The sequence below is a fragment of the Adiantum capillus-veneris genome, chromosome 4 (assembly GCF_014529385.1).
Source record: "Adiantum capillus-veneris isolate H3 chromosome 4, ASM1452938v2, whole genome shotgun sequence".
Lineage (NCBI taxonomy): Eukaryota > Viridiplantae > Streptophyta > Polypodiopsida > Polypodiales > Pteridaceae > Adiantum > Adiantum capillus-veneris.
Genome location: NC_140934.1, coordinates 20319420 through 20333997, shown reverse-complemented (window position 1 = coordinate 20333997; position 14578 = coordinate 20319420). Strand labels below are relative to the sequence as shown.

Genomic DNA, 14578 nt, shown 5'->3' with positions numbered 1-14578 from the left:
TTATGCAAATTAGTGTTCAATGGATGAACCGATGAAGACTAATTTGAGTAGCATCTTAGCCACGTGCTAGCTGAGAGTTAGAGCACCTTGGCTCAAGCTGACTCACGAGCAAAATATGTATCAAAAGATTCTTAGAAGATTTTCATTATTCCCTTAAAGAGAGAGAGAGCGAGAAGAAGAGCATGCTGGGCTGAGGAACTTTCCTTAAGTTTTTAGAGTGTGTACCCAAGCTGTGTGCTCTTACGCATCGTATGCCTAACTTGCAGCTTATCGTATAAGCATTCCACAGTTTTCCGGTATGACTCTCTCATCAAGAGAGGTAACAGAAAAACACAAAACTCATTCCGACCCACCTACCTTGCAGGGGTCGTGATTGTATGAGGACGACTTAGCATTGACACTTTGCCCGTGAAATAAGTCCTAGATTTAGGTTCCTTTTAGTGTTGTCGTGTGTTAATAGCAACCAACAATCATGGTAAAAAATCCATCAATTTGACAAAGTTGCGAGTGTGATAGCGGAAGCGTAATGCATGAAGTGGTAGAATTGAATCCACCTCGCTAGCATGCCTTGCATGCAGAATTGTAAGCCCTTGCCGAGAGTGATGGCCTCAAACGTGAGAACCAAAACCATAAGTGCCTTGCACAGTTTAAACTGGTAGGGATTCTGTGAGCTGATATTCCCTATTTTGCCAGTTTCCCAAACTTGTGTGCCAATGCCCTTGATTCCAAATCAATGGGCAGTATCGCGGCACAAGGGAGAAGCCTTGCTTCGTATAAAATTGCCAAAGCACTTTGCTTTGAACAATGACAGTAATTGCCAAGTAAAGTGTAAAAAAAGAAAAACTTAAACTTGGCTAACCTGGTCGTTGTTGCTGCAACCAGTTGTCATGAAATTTGGAAGGAAAAACTCATTCCAAAACGGCTCATAGCTATATCTTCACAAACGCCCTCGTATAGCATATACACCTGTCTGGTACATAATGAAATAACCTGCAATAGGAAATAACCTGCAAACACATTGCCTATTCCTTCCCAATTGTGTATGCTCATAGCATATGCCAAAAGTGGGAATCTTCAATGGCAGATGCCCAAATTGAAGCCGTGCTTCACATAATTACTTTTGTTCGCATAGCCAACAGATGCTTCTGTTAGGTGTTAGTGCCATTACCTGTGACAAGGTACATGATGTGTGCGATGATGCATAAGTATAAAGTCCATGCTTCACCATTTAGGATTGTCTCCATCGACTGACGTGCGGAAATAATTTGCCGAAGAGCCATGCCCTAGCAAATTTGGAACCGCAAACTCAAAGATGGAGAAAGAAAGACTCCTGTCAATCTGCGTGAACTTCAAAGCACTGGCCATGTTGAACATGTTTGCACCTTTTGTCAAATCTAACAGCAGGCCATGTCGATCTCCTTGAGATACTAAAACAGTGCCAATGCGCTATGCTTTGGCAGCAAAATAGAACCGCTGAGGAGCCGTGCTCTGGAGCAAGGCGGTCGGTACTCAAGCCATGCTTGATTCTAATCTTGAAACCAATCATTGGACCCTTGCCAACAATTTATGCATCAAATTTTTATTGCTTACGGTAATTATCACAAGCCGTGCTTGTGCTTTGTGTGCCGAAAGTGTATGTGCATTTGTTGCATGCCATAACTATACAATATATTCCAAAAAAATTGCCAAACAGATTCAAAAGCTACTGCATACCGTATTACTGATGACGAATGCCGACCCGCCTTGTCGGCTTCTTGCACTTTGCATGATTAGATACTGACGTCAACTCGCCTTGCGAGCTTCTTGCTTTCGGTATGTAAACTTGTGCAAGCATTGAAATTTCTACAACTTTGTGACAAACAAAAATGCTAAAGGAACTCTACGTACCTTTTGGGAATTCGATTTTGGACTATGTCATGCAACCATGGCCAGTGCCTTGTCGATGCCCTTGCAAACGGCCTTCGGCGACCTTTCAGGCCTTTGCATTCCCTTGATTTCAGATGTGCTGCAGATCTGAAGTTTTCTGTTATGGTAGTGACATGCCTCGGAAAGCCAAAGGCGAGCACCTTGGCTAATCCGCAGCTTTCAGATCTTTTTTCAAAAACTTCTCTGAAATTATGCAGCTAGGAACTACCATGCAGGTCTAAGGAACTACCTTGGTACCTTCATGATACCGAGGCCTTCCCATCCAACGAGCGTAAGCTTGTCTCTTAAATCGCCATGCTCAACCGGTGTGTACCCACCCTTGAGCCCTAAAATCTTTAGGACGTCCACGCTTTGGGACACCTAGGTGAAAAAACCAGAAGTTTTGCAATCCAATGCTACCGCCGCAGGCGAGGATGATGACGATGCTCTTGCTATGGTGCTCCAAGGACGGTGCCCAAGTGTAGAAAACTCACCCCCTGCCCACCTCGCATCCAACGAAATCGAACTTGCAGGTGTTTGAGGTGGTCGACAGACCCCGCTTTCCCGGTTGAGAGACGCTGCACATGTGGTCCTCGATTCCCCAATCTTCATCTTCCTTAGCTCTGCAGGGACTGCTTCCCACGCCTGAGATTCATGCAATTACCTCTTGCATGCTTCATGCATGGCGCCCATCTCCTTCCTCCTTCCGCAAGGCAAGAGCCATGCTCAGCCATGGCAATAAGAGAGAGAGAGAGAGAGAGAGAGAGAGAGAGAGAGAGAGAGAGAGAGAGAGAGAGAGAGAGAGAGAAACCGAGAGCATGCACTCCTTGAGACTCCACGTCCCTTCTCTTTCTCCATGCCTCCTGAGCTTTGATACCAATGTAAGACCGCAGGAGACTGGACCATGCAACTCTCCACCCAACCGTGCCATATATAGACTCCTAGCCCCTAAATATAGCGCCCCTTGACCACATGTCCATCCTGGCCCTTGGCCCTGCCCTTGGCTTGAAGCAGAGAGGTTTCTTTCAAGTACGCTTTGGCGATGTTCCAAAGTCTTGAAAGAAGCCATATCTACAAGCCCCTGATCTCCTAGATCATCATCATCATGCATATTAGTATCAGCAGCACCCATGGTGCACTGATTTTGATCTACATGCTCAAAATCAAAAGTGTGTATAGGTGGGATATCCTCATTGGCCATGGTAAACACACACTAATGTAAAGAGAGAGAAAAACTTCAACTTGTACCTTGTGAAATTGAAGTCTTTGTGTTTTGTATGCTCCACAATTTGCGTTTCATGCGAACCTTGCTTGCGAGAATTGTAGCGCTTTATGTGTCGTTCGTCGTAAGAACACCTTTGTTGATTCTTCTCAAAATACTCGTCATTTTTGTGACGGCTTTTGTTCACTTTGAAGCTACCTCATTAAGGAAAAAAGATTTTTTGGAGAAAAACTTGCAGGATGCCCTTGATGAGATATAGTGCATATGAGCTCAACGAATAAAATCTTTTCTTTCTCTCTCTCTCTCTCTTTCTCCATCTCTCTCTCTCTCTCTCTCTCTCTCTCTCTCTCACATAGCCAATAACATGGATCGATCTCTTTATTTGCATGCATGTCCTCAAAGCAAGACATCACCAAGTCGACGTCAGACGAGTTTTTTTCCTCGATCTCTTCAAAAAAGATAAACGTTTAGAAATCTATGAAAAATATCAATATTTGTCTTGAAAAATATCTCTTGAAAAGATAAAGCCAAATATATAGTCAAAAATTATTTTTTTTAAATAATAAAATCTTCACTAAAATTATCCCTTTTTTGTTATGCGCATTTAAACTGAAACATTTATTCTATGCAAAGTAGAAAGTAAAAAGTTTATTGACTTTACATTGTGAAAAGCGTGACTTCTTACAATGTTATCCTTTACTTTTGAATTTTAAACTTAACCCTTCACTTTTGTTTTGCAAGGTTTTCTCTTAATTGAAGCAGTGAGTGACACATGGACGGTCTCTCCTTCCTTAAAAAATTTAAGCTGCTTCATATATAGTAATAGTATAGATATGTTAGTTTGGTTTTAAAGTATTAAATGGATATTTTTATTTCAACTTTCATTTCACTTCATCACGCAACTGGACTTCTCTTGTATTCTATTCTTTTAGAATGTTAAAGTGAAGTTTTACCTTGCATAATTTTAGTAAGTTCTATACATACATACACACACACACACACACATATATACACATACACACAATATAAATAAATAAATAAATAAAGTTATTATATATATATATTATAATGAGCAAACCATGGTAAAGAGAAGACAAATCAGTGCAATGATGTCAAAACTTAGTTCAAAAATCCTACAAATTTTAACATTTTTGCTAGTATTTTTGGTTTACTTCTTTGCAAGGAGGACACTTGGTGGCTAAATAAAACAAATATAATTCTAGTTAAACTCAACCTAATGATTTTATCACTTTCTTATTGTTTTAGAAAGTCATGACCCTTTCATGACATCTGACATATCTTGCCCTTTTATTGTTTTCATTTTGCATCTGACATATCTTGACCTTTTTTGCATTTTATTGTTTTAGAATGCTAAAGTGAAGCTTCACCTCAGTGTTTGGGAAAATTGTGTCTGAGCTTAATATCGTGCCGTTTTCAATTTCAAAATGCCGGTTGAGGGCAAGGGGAAAAGGAGAAAATCCACCCCAAAATAGAGAAACTAGTGTAAAAACCCAAAAAATGACCTAATTTTTTAAAATTTCCTCTTGACAAAATCAAGAAAAGGAATTTTTGTATATTTGGAAAAACGGTTTTTCTTGAACACTGCTTCACCTTGCTTACTTCTAAATTTAACACACACACATGAATGAGTTCTTTTTATTTCACCTTTCATATAAATATAAATATATATATGTATATATATATTAATGAGTTTTTTAATTTTACGAACTCACATGGCTTGAATTTTTTTGCCTTCTATAGCTTAATTCTAGTCAATAAATGGATGATTAAGTCTTTTTTTAAGAATATACAAAAAAACACCCGGGGTCTAGTGTATTATAAGTGATTGAAATTGTAAAATCTCGGTTAATTTAGAGCTCTTTTAAAAGAAAACCAAGAAATTTACACAAATTTTAGTGTAATTACTTGGAAAAGCTTCAAATTTTGACCTAAAAGTTTGGAGAATTTCAAGTTTGCCCTTATTTTGGCCGGTTAGGGAAAATGCATTTTTCTAGCCCTAGAAGGGGGTACCGAGTGGGAGAAAATGGGAAATCAAGGAATAATTGGGAGTCTCCCCTTGGTGACGAACGATGAAGGCAACAAGGCAAAAACGACAATGGCATGCGTTGAAAGCAATGGTAGGTCGTGACGGACACTCAAACCTGCAGCGTTTGTACGACATCATAAGTGGTACAACTCTAATTGCTTATGCAAGTGGTTACATGATTTTTTCTTGTGTTATGAAGTCAGGTGTGTGAGTTCAAAACTTTCGATTCCATGCGTCTCCATTTGTGAACATAAAAGAGAATTGAGTGCCAAGGTTGGTGGGAGGAACCTTCCATAACATTGAAAAAAGATATGTAGCGAGCCAATAGGGAGTACTAGAACACCTTATTTTCTTAGGTTAAGAAAAATGTTTCTGGCAAGCGTGGTTGCACGAATCCTTATTTTCTTAGGTTAAGAAATATGTTTCAAGAAGCTCTCTCTCTCTCTCTCTCTACACGTTCCCACTCAACACGTCCTCTCTCTCTCTCTCTCTCTCTCTCTCTCTCTCTCTCTCTCTCTCTATATATATATATATATATATATATATATATATATATATATGTCTACAATTCGACCAGCAAGCCTCTCTCTCTCTCTCTCTCTCTCTCTCTCTCTCTCTCTCTCTTTGTGTCTCTGTAGATCCGCCATAGCACCTTCTCCTTCATGAGACTTCCCGAAGTGTTGAACGCTTGCCCTGAAGGGTAGCAAATAAAAGCTCTCCATTGCAGACATACTATACGACTGCTACAACTCCATGAAATGCCGCATGCAACTCTCTTTCTCTCTATAGTCCAAAAACTTCAATAATAAGCCCCCCTCTCTCTCTACATATATATACATATACATGTATGTATATATATATACATACATATGTATGTATGTATATACACAATTCCGTCATAGCTTAAAGCGCAAGTTTTCTCTCTCTCTCTCTCTCTCTCTCTCTCTCTCTCTCACACACACACACACAATTGACTGATAGCTCTTATTGCTGATGTTTGCTATGAACTTGGACGATAAATTTGGTATATCTCTTTACCATATCTAGTTAAAAGGCATTTCTCTCTAAATGTTGAAGACTAAAACCCACAAGGGTGATCCCTTGCTTTTTTTGGCCTGCCCAAAGGACAAAGGCTATAGAGATCACTTCTCTTTTTGCTGACTAAAACAGGAAAAAGGTTGAGTTGTATTTTTAAGCATTTTTTTGACATGTCAAAAATGTTGATTGGTTGAAATAAGATAGTGGGTACTCATTGAAATGAATTGTGTAAATCTAATGATGGACATGTCTTGAGTCTTGAAATATGAAATGAACTCTCCTATATCAAGGAAAAGATTTTGGGTTGCCCAATGCCTTTGGAAGCATGAAACTTTGACAGCCTTACAAGTTAAATGATAAAGCCTTAGAGGCTCCACAAATCCCAAGAGTCACCTTTTCATTTTGAAATTTGTGTTACCCACTTTTTTATTTTGAGAATTTGGTTCACCCTTTGAAACTTGAGGTAATAGACTAAAGTTGTCATTTTTGTTAGTTAAAACTTTATGGAAGGAATTTATTATTTAGGGCTTTAACCTTTAAAGATTTTCTATTTTTTTTAAAAAAAAATTATAGCTAAGTTTAGAACTTAAAGATGTAGAACTTTTAAAGTAAGATCTCTGATGATCCAATGAGGACCTAGAGTTTTTTTTTAATGAGGATCTAGAGTTTTTTTTTATTAGAAGGTAAAACTTTGAATTAAAGAAAGTGAAAATGTTACATGGATCCACAAGTAGGGGGAGGGTCACCCCTAGACGCTAGAGTTTTAGGACTTAAAACTTAAAAGCTTTTAAAGTGGGATTTACAACTTAGGGATCTACATTTTTAAATTTGTAAAAAGGGCTCTAGAGCTTAAAAATGTAGAGTTTTTAAAGTGAGGTGTAGAGCATGGGGATCTAAAGTTTAGGGTGTAGAGCTTAAGGATGCTTTTTTAATTCAATTTTATGTGCACGCTTATGTTTTTTTTTTTAAAAGCTTAGAGATGTAGTGATTTTTAAGTGGGATCTACCCTCAGATCAAGGCCTAAAATTGACGCTTACTTTTTTTGTCAAGGGCTATTTTGCCTATCAAAACAATCTCAAAATTGCTTGTCATTTTTTGTATTTATATCTTTAAGTTAATGTTATATATGGCCAATTATATAAGTTGATTGCATTACACAAAGCATATGAAAGGGGGCTTGAAAAATTGGATGTCAAAAAGAAATTTTTATCATGCTTGGCAGGCCTTGTGATTTTATCACTTGTTTAAAAAACAATTTAAGCGATAGAACCTAACGTCCTTCTAATAGGAATGAAACAATATTTTGCGAGTTCAATGTTCGGGAAAAATCACTTTTCCAAACATACAAAATTCCTTTCCTTGGTTCTGCCAAGAGGAAATTTTAGAAAAATAGGTTTATTCTATAAAAAAATTACTCACACACAGTGTTTAGCGTAGCAATTTGTGTTTTAGTCGGCGTCTACCTTTTCCTAGTGGGAACAATACATTAGATAATTTTATTGCCACTTATGTAATTTTTGGTATGAATATATACTATACTACGCATGTTACGTGGTGGTGCTAAACTAAATTGAATTATTTTAAATTTTTTCGACCTACGCTGGTTCCAAAAAAAACGGCTTTGCGTGGACGCTTTTGTAGCACGCTCTGGACTCGACATAGGCAAGGCGGTTACCTCACAAATAATGCATAATGTTGAGATTCTTTGTCATCTACACACACACATACACACACACACAACCTATCCACATGTACACAACAACTCGTCTAGCTTGACAAAATGGAAAGGTACTGGCCTGCTAAAACAGAATTGGCATTTTACTTCGTCTCTGTCGACACACAGAAACTCTGTGTATTTAAGAGCTTTCCGGGTTGTTGTCCTTATAGTAGACACACACAATGGCTCACACATACTTCTGGTGATCCTTAGCTACACACATATCTACTTGCTTACTTGCCTGCACATTCTTTATAATACCTAGCACCTACTCACACAATCGATCACCCTATTCTGCACTACAGCTTGCTCTCGATACTATGAGAGGTTTCTCTTCAAAAAATCCAAGCCAATTTTAAGATAAAATCCCTGTGTAAAGAGTGATCAAGCACAGCTTTCGCTTAAGCACTGAGTCTCCCCCGCTAGTCATTTACATTGTGGATACCTCTTAAAAGCTAGAGATGTAGCAAAATTGCTGGTGGGAACACCGTTTTGTGATCGGGAAAATACAATTTTATTTTTATGCCAACTCTCATGGCAGAAATACGAATGGACTCCAAAAATGTGAACTCTTCCTCGTCTAATCAGGTGCACAACTTTGTCTTTTTTCTTTTTCGTCCTGAGGAAGTATAATTAATTGACTTAAGTGTTTAATTATAATTGAATAACACTATTTCTTGAAAAATTCAATATTTATTGACAAGAAATACAAAGTGTTATTAACTGGTTTCACTTACATACGATCATAGCAATTAGTTTTGCAAAAAAAACTTTTGCTTATTATCATAGACCAAATGCTTTTTTGCACTCATATAACAACTTACTAGAAAGAATCACTACAGCTAGTAAAAGTCTAGCCACGTGGGAAAAAGTATCAAGCATTGTGTTGAAATGAAGCAACAAGGATAGAAGGCTAAGACCTATTGAGCTATACACGATTCTAAATAGCACCACACATTCCATACAAAAATGTTTGACGATGTGTTTGAAAAGGAATTCTATTTAAAATTTTGCCCAAAAACAAAGTGTTTTGGTGAAAAAAACTACGAAACCATTCCAATTTCAAGACAAAAACCATGCAAAATGTTTTAGTCATATAGACAAGTCGTTTAAAGGTTGTGACTGCAAGACATGCATATATAACGCAGATTTGGCCATTATGAAAAAACATGCAAAAGTTGATGTCTACAACTATAATTTAGGTTCACCTTTGTCCAAAACTACAAAGTAGTTAAATAGAAGAACAAACTCAATATCAAAGATTTTTTTCCATGTGGACAAATCTCACACTTTAACCCTTCCCATCCCACCCTTTAGTTTTATATAAACAATGGCATTCTCATTTTTCCTTAACATTCTCTCCCTATCTCTCTCTCCATCCCTAAAAGCCCCCCCCCCCCCCCCCCCCCTCCCCTCTTTCTCTCTCCCCATTATGAAAAAACATGCAAAAGTTGATGTCTACAACTATAATTTAGGTTCACCTTTGTCCAAAACTACAAAGTAGTTAAATAGAAGAACAAACTCAATATCAAAGATTTTTTTCCATGTGGACAAATCTCACACTTTAGCCCTTCCCATCCCACCCTTTAGTTTTATATAAACAATGGCATTCTCATTTTTCCTTAACATTCTCTCCCTATCTCTCTCTCCATCCCTAAAGTCCCTCCCCCCCCCTCTCTTTCTCTCTCTCTTCCTGCCTCTATTGAAGGACTCTAAATCTCCAACTCACTTCTTGAATACAAGATGCAACAAGGGAGGTCATCCACACCAATCAAGCCGACACCCCTCTTTGTGTCTACACCACGGGTGGATCTAGCAGATCTAATACATGTGCAAATTTGACGACTCAAAGATAAAAACACGAAACTCAAGGTGGATCTTGCGGCCTTGGAGACCCATCGCACTGTTTTGGAGTCACAAAAGCAAGTCGGCATCGATCATATTCTTGCCAAAGTGAAGGAAGTTGAGCAAACACTCATCGCAAGCGTGGAAAACCTTGCCACTCAAGTCAATGAAGTAACCGCCATTGTCTCTTCCAAGGTAGAAGATTGCATACAAGAACGTCGTCAACGGGAAGGATTGGCATTATCCCTCCACATTGGTGGCTTGCCCTCTACCTGGTGGGGGGAGAATGATGATTACACTTCAACCTTAACCAAGCTCAACCAAGCTATTCACCCGACCGAGTTTGATCCCAGCACACTCGAGAAGGTCCATCATGACCACCACACCAACCAAGGCACCCTTGTCTTCAAAAACAAAGAGGTGCACACTTCTACAGCAAGCTTGACTACTCAAAGGCTCCAAAGTGTGGATAAGCGAGGCCTTGACCCCCACTCAACTCAAAATCAAGAAATAAGAACTTCAAAAGGTGCAAGATGCTCAAGCAGCAAGTAAATGGGCCGTCTACTTAGGTAGTAGGGCCATTATTGAGGAATTTCGGGTCCCAAGAACTCCCATACCACCCTCCCCTACCCACCATCCCCCCACTCCCTAAGTGACGTACATCACAATTTTGTTGTATCCGCATCTAGTCATGTATCCGAGGACGATGATGAAATCTCTCTCTCTCTCTCTCTCTCTCTCTCTCTCTCTCTCTCTCTCCCTTTGATTATGTCCACAAAGTAGTATAACATCTGAACATAGTTAATGTCCAAGGTTTTTTCCATATGGACAAATCTTATGGTCTTCTCTCTCTCCCTCTACCTCTCTTCTTGAGTTTTGTCCACATAGTCAAAATTTTCTTACTCTCCCTCTCTTCTTCTTCTTCTTCTTCTCCTCTCTCGCTCTAGAGATAAATTCGGTACAAATTTTAACAAGATCTCTCTCTCTCTGTCCCTAAGTTTTGTCCACATGGTCAAAACTATCTATGTTTCTCTCTCTCTCTCTCTCTCTCTCTCTCTCTCTCTCTCTCCCCCCCCCCCCCCCAATCTATCTTCCTTTCTCTCTCTCCCAAATCTCTTTGGCCCTATCCTCCCTACATCCCTAAGTTTCATCCGCATGATCAAAAATCTCTCTCTCTCTCTCTCCTCTCTCTCTCTCTCTTACTTCCTTTCTAAGTTTTGTACTTTCTCTATGACTCTCTTAGATTTGTCCATGAATTTCTCATCCCTCACTCTCTCGGCCTTCATGTCTCACTTTTGGCACTCTCCCTACATTTTTGCACTCTCCCCATGTGAGTGAGCCTTTTCCACTTACTCAAAACCTAAGTGAGTGAGTCCTCTCTCTCTCTCTCTCTCTCTCTCTCTCTCTCTCTCTCTCTCTCTCTAAGTTTTTTACTTTCGATTTGACTCTCTTAGATTTGTCCATGAATTTCTCATCGCTCACTCTCTCCGCCTTCATCCCTCACTTTTGGCCACATGGTCAAAAATTTTGTAAAGATGTTTTTGCACTCTTCCTATGTGAGTGAGCCTTTTCCACTTGGTCAAAACCTAAGTGAGTGAGTTTTCTTCTCTCCCTTGTCTCTCCCTTGTCTCTCTCTCTCTCTCTCTCTCTCTCTCTCTCTCTTTGTCTCTTCCCTTTATCCCTAGGTTTTGTCCATGTGGTCAAATAATATCCCTCCCTCTCTAGGTTTTGTACTTTCTTTCTCACTCTCTTAGATTTCTCCTAGGCTTTCTCATTTTTCCATCAATTTTGTCTACATGGGTAGAATTCCCTCTCTCCATCCCCCCCTCTCTCTCTCTCTCTCTCTTGCTCCCCCTCCACCCTCTCTTTGTGTCCCTCACTCCATTCCCAGGTTTTTTCCACATGGTCAAAACTCTGACTCCATTTTATGTTTTGTACTTTCTCTCTAACTCTCTTAGATTTTTCTATGGATTTCTCATCCCTCTCTCCACGCTTTCAACCCTCACCTTGCCCACATGGTCAAAACTTTGTAATGGGGTTTCTATACTCTTCCTTGGAGCTTGTTCCATTTGGTTAAACCCTAAGTGAGCAAGTTTGTTCCTCTCTCTCTCTCTCTCTCTCTCTCTCTCTCTCTCTATCTCTAGCAAAGAAAATAGATGGCCTTATATACAAGATTCCCCTTGCTATTGCTCTCTTTGCTTTTCACCACGTGGAGAAAAGTTGGTGAGTTCTCTTTTAACCATGTGGACAAAGCTCACTCTCCATGGGCAAAACTAAGTGGGTGAGTTTTGTCCACATGGTCAAAAGTTAAGCAAGTAGTTAGGTATGTCCACGGTATAGTAATGTGAACTAATGTTTTATTGTTCTGTGCTCTGTAGACTCTCAAATGGAAAATAAAGATAAAGCTTCCAAAAAGGGACTTGAGGTGATTGATGGGGTTACCGAAAATTTTGCATATTTCTGGTATATTGATGTCTATGACCTACAAGGACAATTACACCCACATATGCTCTTATTCACAAAGAAAGGTGCAGCATCAAGTTTTGAACAAAATAGGGTGATAGACAATATTGTAGAGGGGTGTGCTGGCAAGTAAGGGGTTCCTTGTAATTAGGTAAAGTTAAGGGACAATAATATGTGCTACAAGCTTGACCCCTCGACCTTTGACGCTACACATATGCAGATTGAAGACATCTACTCTCTAAAAAATATGGGGTGGGATTTGTCTGAGGATATCTCTTGCACAAGAGATGTCACCTTGGCACAAAATGTTCAACACAATGAAGAATTCCTCTCCTTAACAAAAGGTGATGGTGGAAGGTTCAAGAAAAGGCAAAAGATTCATGCATTGCCTCTTGAGGACAATACTAGAAAAGAGTCTCTTGAGGACACTGTTAACTTGAAGGGTTAGGAATCTTCCATGGAAAATGCACTTGCTATAAGTGTGGACAACACACTTATTGATGGCTCTCCTACAACCTCAACTCTTGTATTTTTTAACACCCCAAACCACTTATTACTCTTCACATCAAGGGTGTAGAGACCTTTGATCCCCCGGGGTCAAGCAACAAGAACGGAAAGCAAGTAGAAATTGGGTTTCACATGTTTGAAAAGTTCTTTCCATTTGGGCCCACTTCACAATTTTCCATTCCCATTGGTAAGTGTGAGGAGGCATCTCCACTTTACACGTGTCAAACACTCGCATGGGATTATGTGGAGACATTAAGAAAACTCTTTGTTAGCAATCCTATGGATCCTACCACCGCAGCTTATCTAATGCCTTACATTAGGGAAATTGGAAAGTCAAGACCACTTACAAGTGATGAGTCAAGGAATCTATGTTGAGTACATACTCTTATTGGATTATACCGGGTCTACATTCCATACATGCAACAAAAATATATATCCAAAGCACAACACCACGTTGCATGGAAACCAAACATTTATATGCAACACGAAATGCCCGAATACTTGTGGAATGCCCAACAGAGATGTGCATTGAGCCTTCTCGCATGACAAATAAAGAATCACATAATGGCATGAGAAGTGATGATTATATTGAGAAACTCGAGCAATTGAGAGACCATTGGATGGCATTTGGATCTCCATCAAAACCTCAACAAGGACTTCCCAAGTCTAGCACACTACGGCTGCCTTGGCAAGTAGAGCATCCTACACTTCTTCTTTTGCTTTTACAAAATGTTGCATTTGTTATGTCTCTTACAACATTATTGTCTATTTATGTTTTCAGGGTTTTGTTGATTACGGCATCATGGGACTATCAAATGATAGTAAGCTCCCAACAAATATTTGATGGATGGGTTTCAATAATGAAACAATATGCCAAAGGTGAGTTGTTATCTCAAGCAGCAAGATCTAGAAAGATGGGAAGACAAGCATCATCGGCTACCTTTCGTTGCTTGATGGGGCTAAAGGATGGAGAGATTAATATGTTGCAGAATGAAATCAATGAAGGAAAAATATTAAGTCTTAGAAATAAGTGGGATAAGGAAGATCTTATAGATATGGAAACGAGGGCAAAACAGTTAAAGCAGGACAGAGTGCTCAAGGAGGAGTTGGTCACACTTTTTAATCCATCAATATCAAGTAGTTGTAGTGTCTTCAAAACATGGGAGGAGCTAGTTAATGACTACAACATCACAGAGGATGTTTACTCAAAGTTTGTAGGTGTCTGTAGTGATTGGTTGTTAAAAAAACTAGCACATACGGTTGATCCAAGTCCACTACCCAATGGTGCAAGAGACATAGTAAATTTCTTTATCAGAAGAAAGGAGAATCCTCAATCTTCTAGCACAGTTCCTTGGTCAGTGTATGTTGTTGAGTATGATTTGGAAGCCCTTGATCTAATATATAATGTACAAAGATCCAATTACCATTGGTGTAGCTATATTGGATGTTTTACATGGAGTAGAAGGAATGAAGTGGGATTCTTTCTAGTTGGAGAGGCTTGTATCCTCTTTGATGAGAGTGACTTGTGAGCCTAACAAATTCATCCTATTGTCTTTCCTTAATCGAAGGCAAATGGCTGCTTTGGAGGATGGTCTTCTAGAGATGAGCATAAGTACCAAACGGTTGTTGGTAGCGGTGATTTCTTGCCATCAAATCAACAATTTTGCTTCGGGGGTCATATACACATTTGTGGTGTTAACATTAGTGAGCATGAGCAAAAAAAAATTCAACCTTGATCGTTATGTCAACAATACAAACAAGCCCCTGATATGGGTAATGCACACATTGAAGTGGAGGGCAATGACAAAGATCTTGATGGCGAGCAACAAGTGGC

The 14578-nt window shown here is 39.3% G+C and overlaps 1 pseudogene; it reads left to right on the top strand.

The window, feature by feature from the left end:
- The first annotated feature begins 13697 nt into the window (after positions 1-13697).
- On the top strand, positions 13698-14232 carry LOC147458833 (uncharacterized; annotated as a pseudogene).
- The last annotated feature ends 346 nt before the right edge of the window (positions 14233-14578 follow it).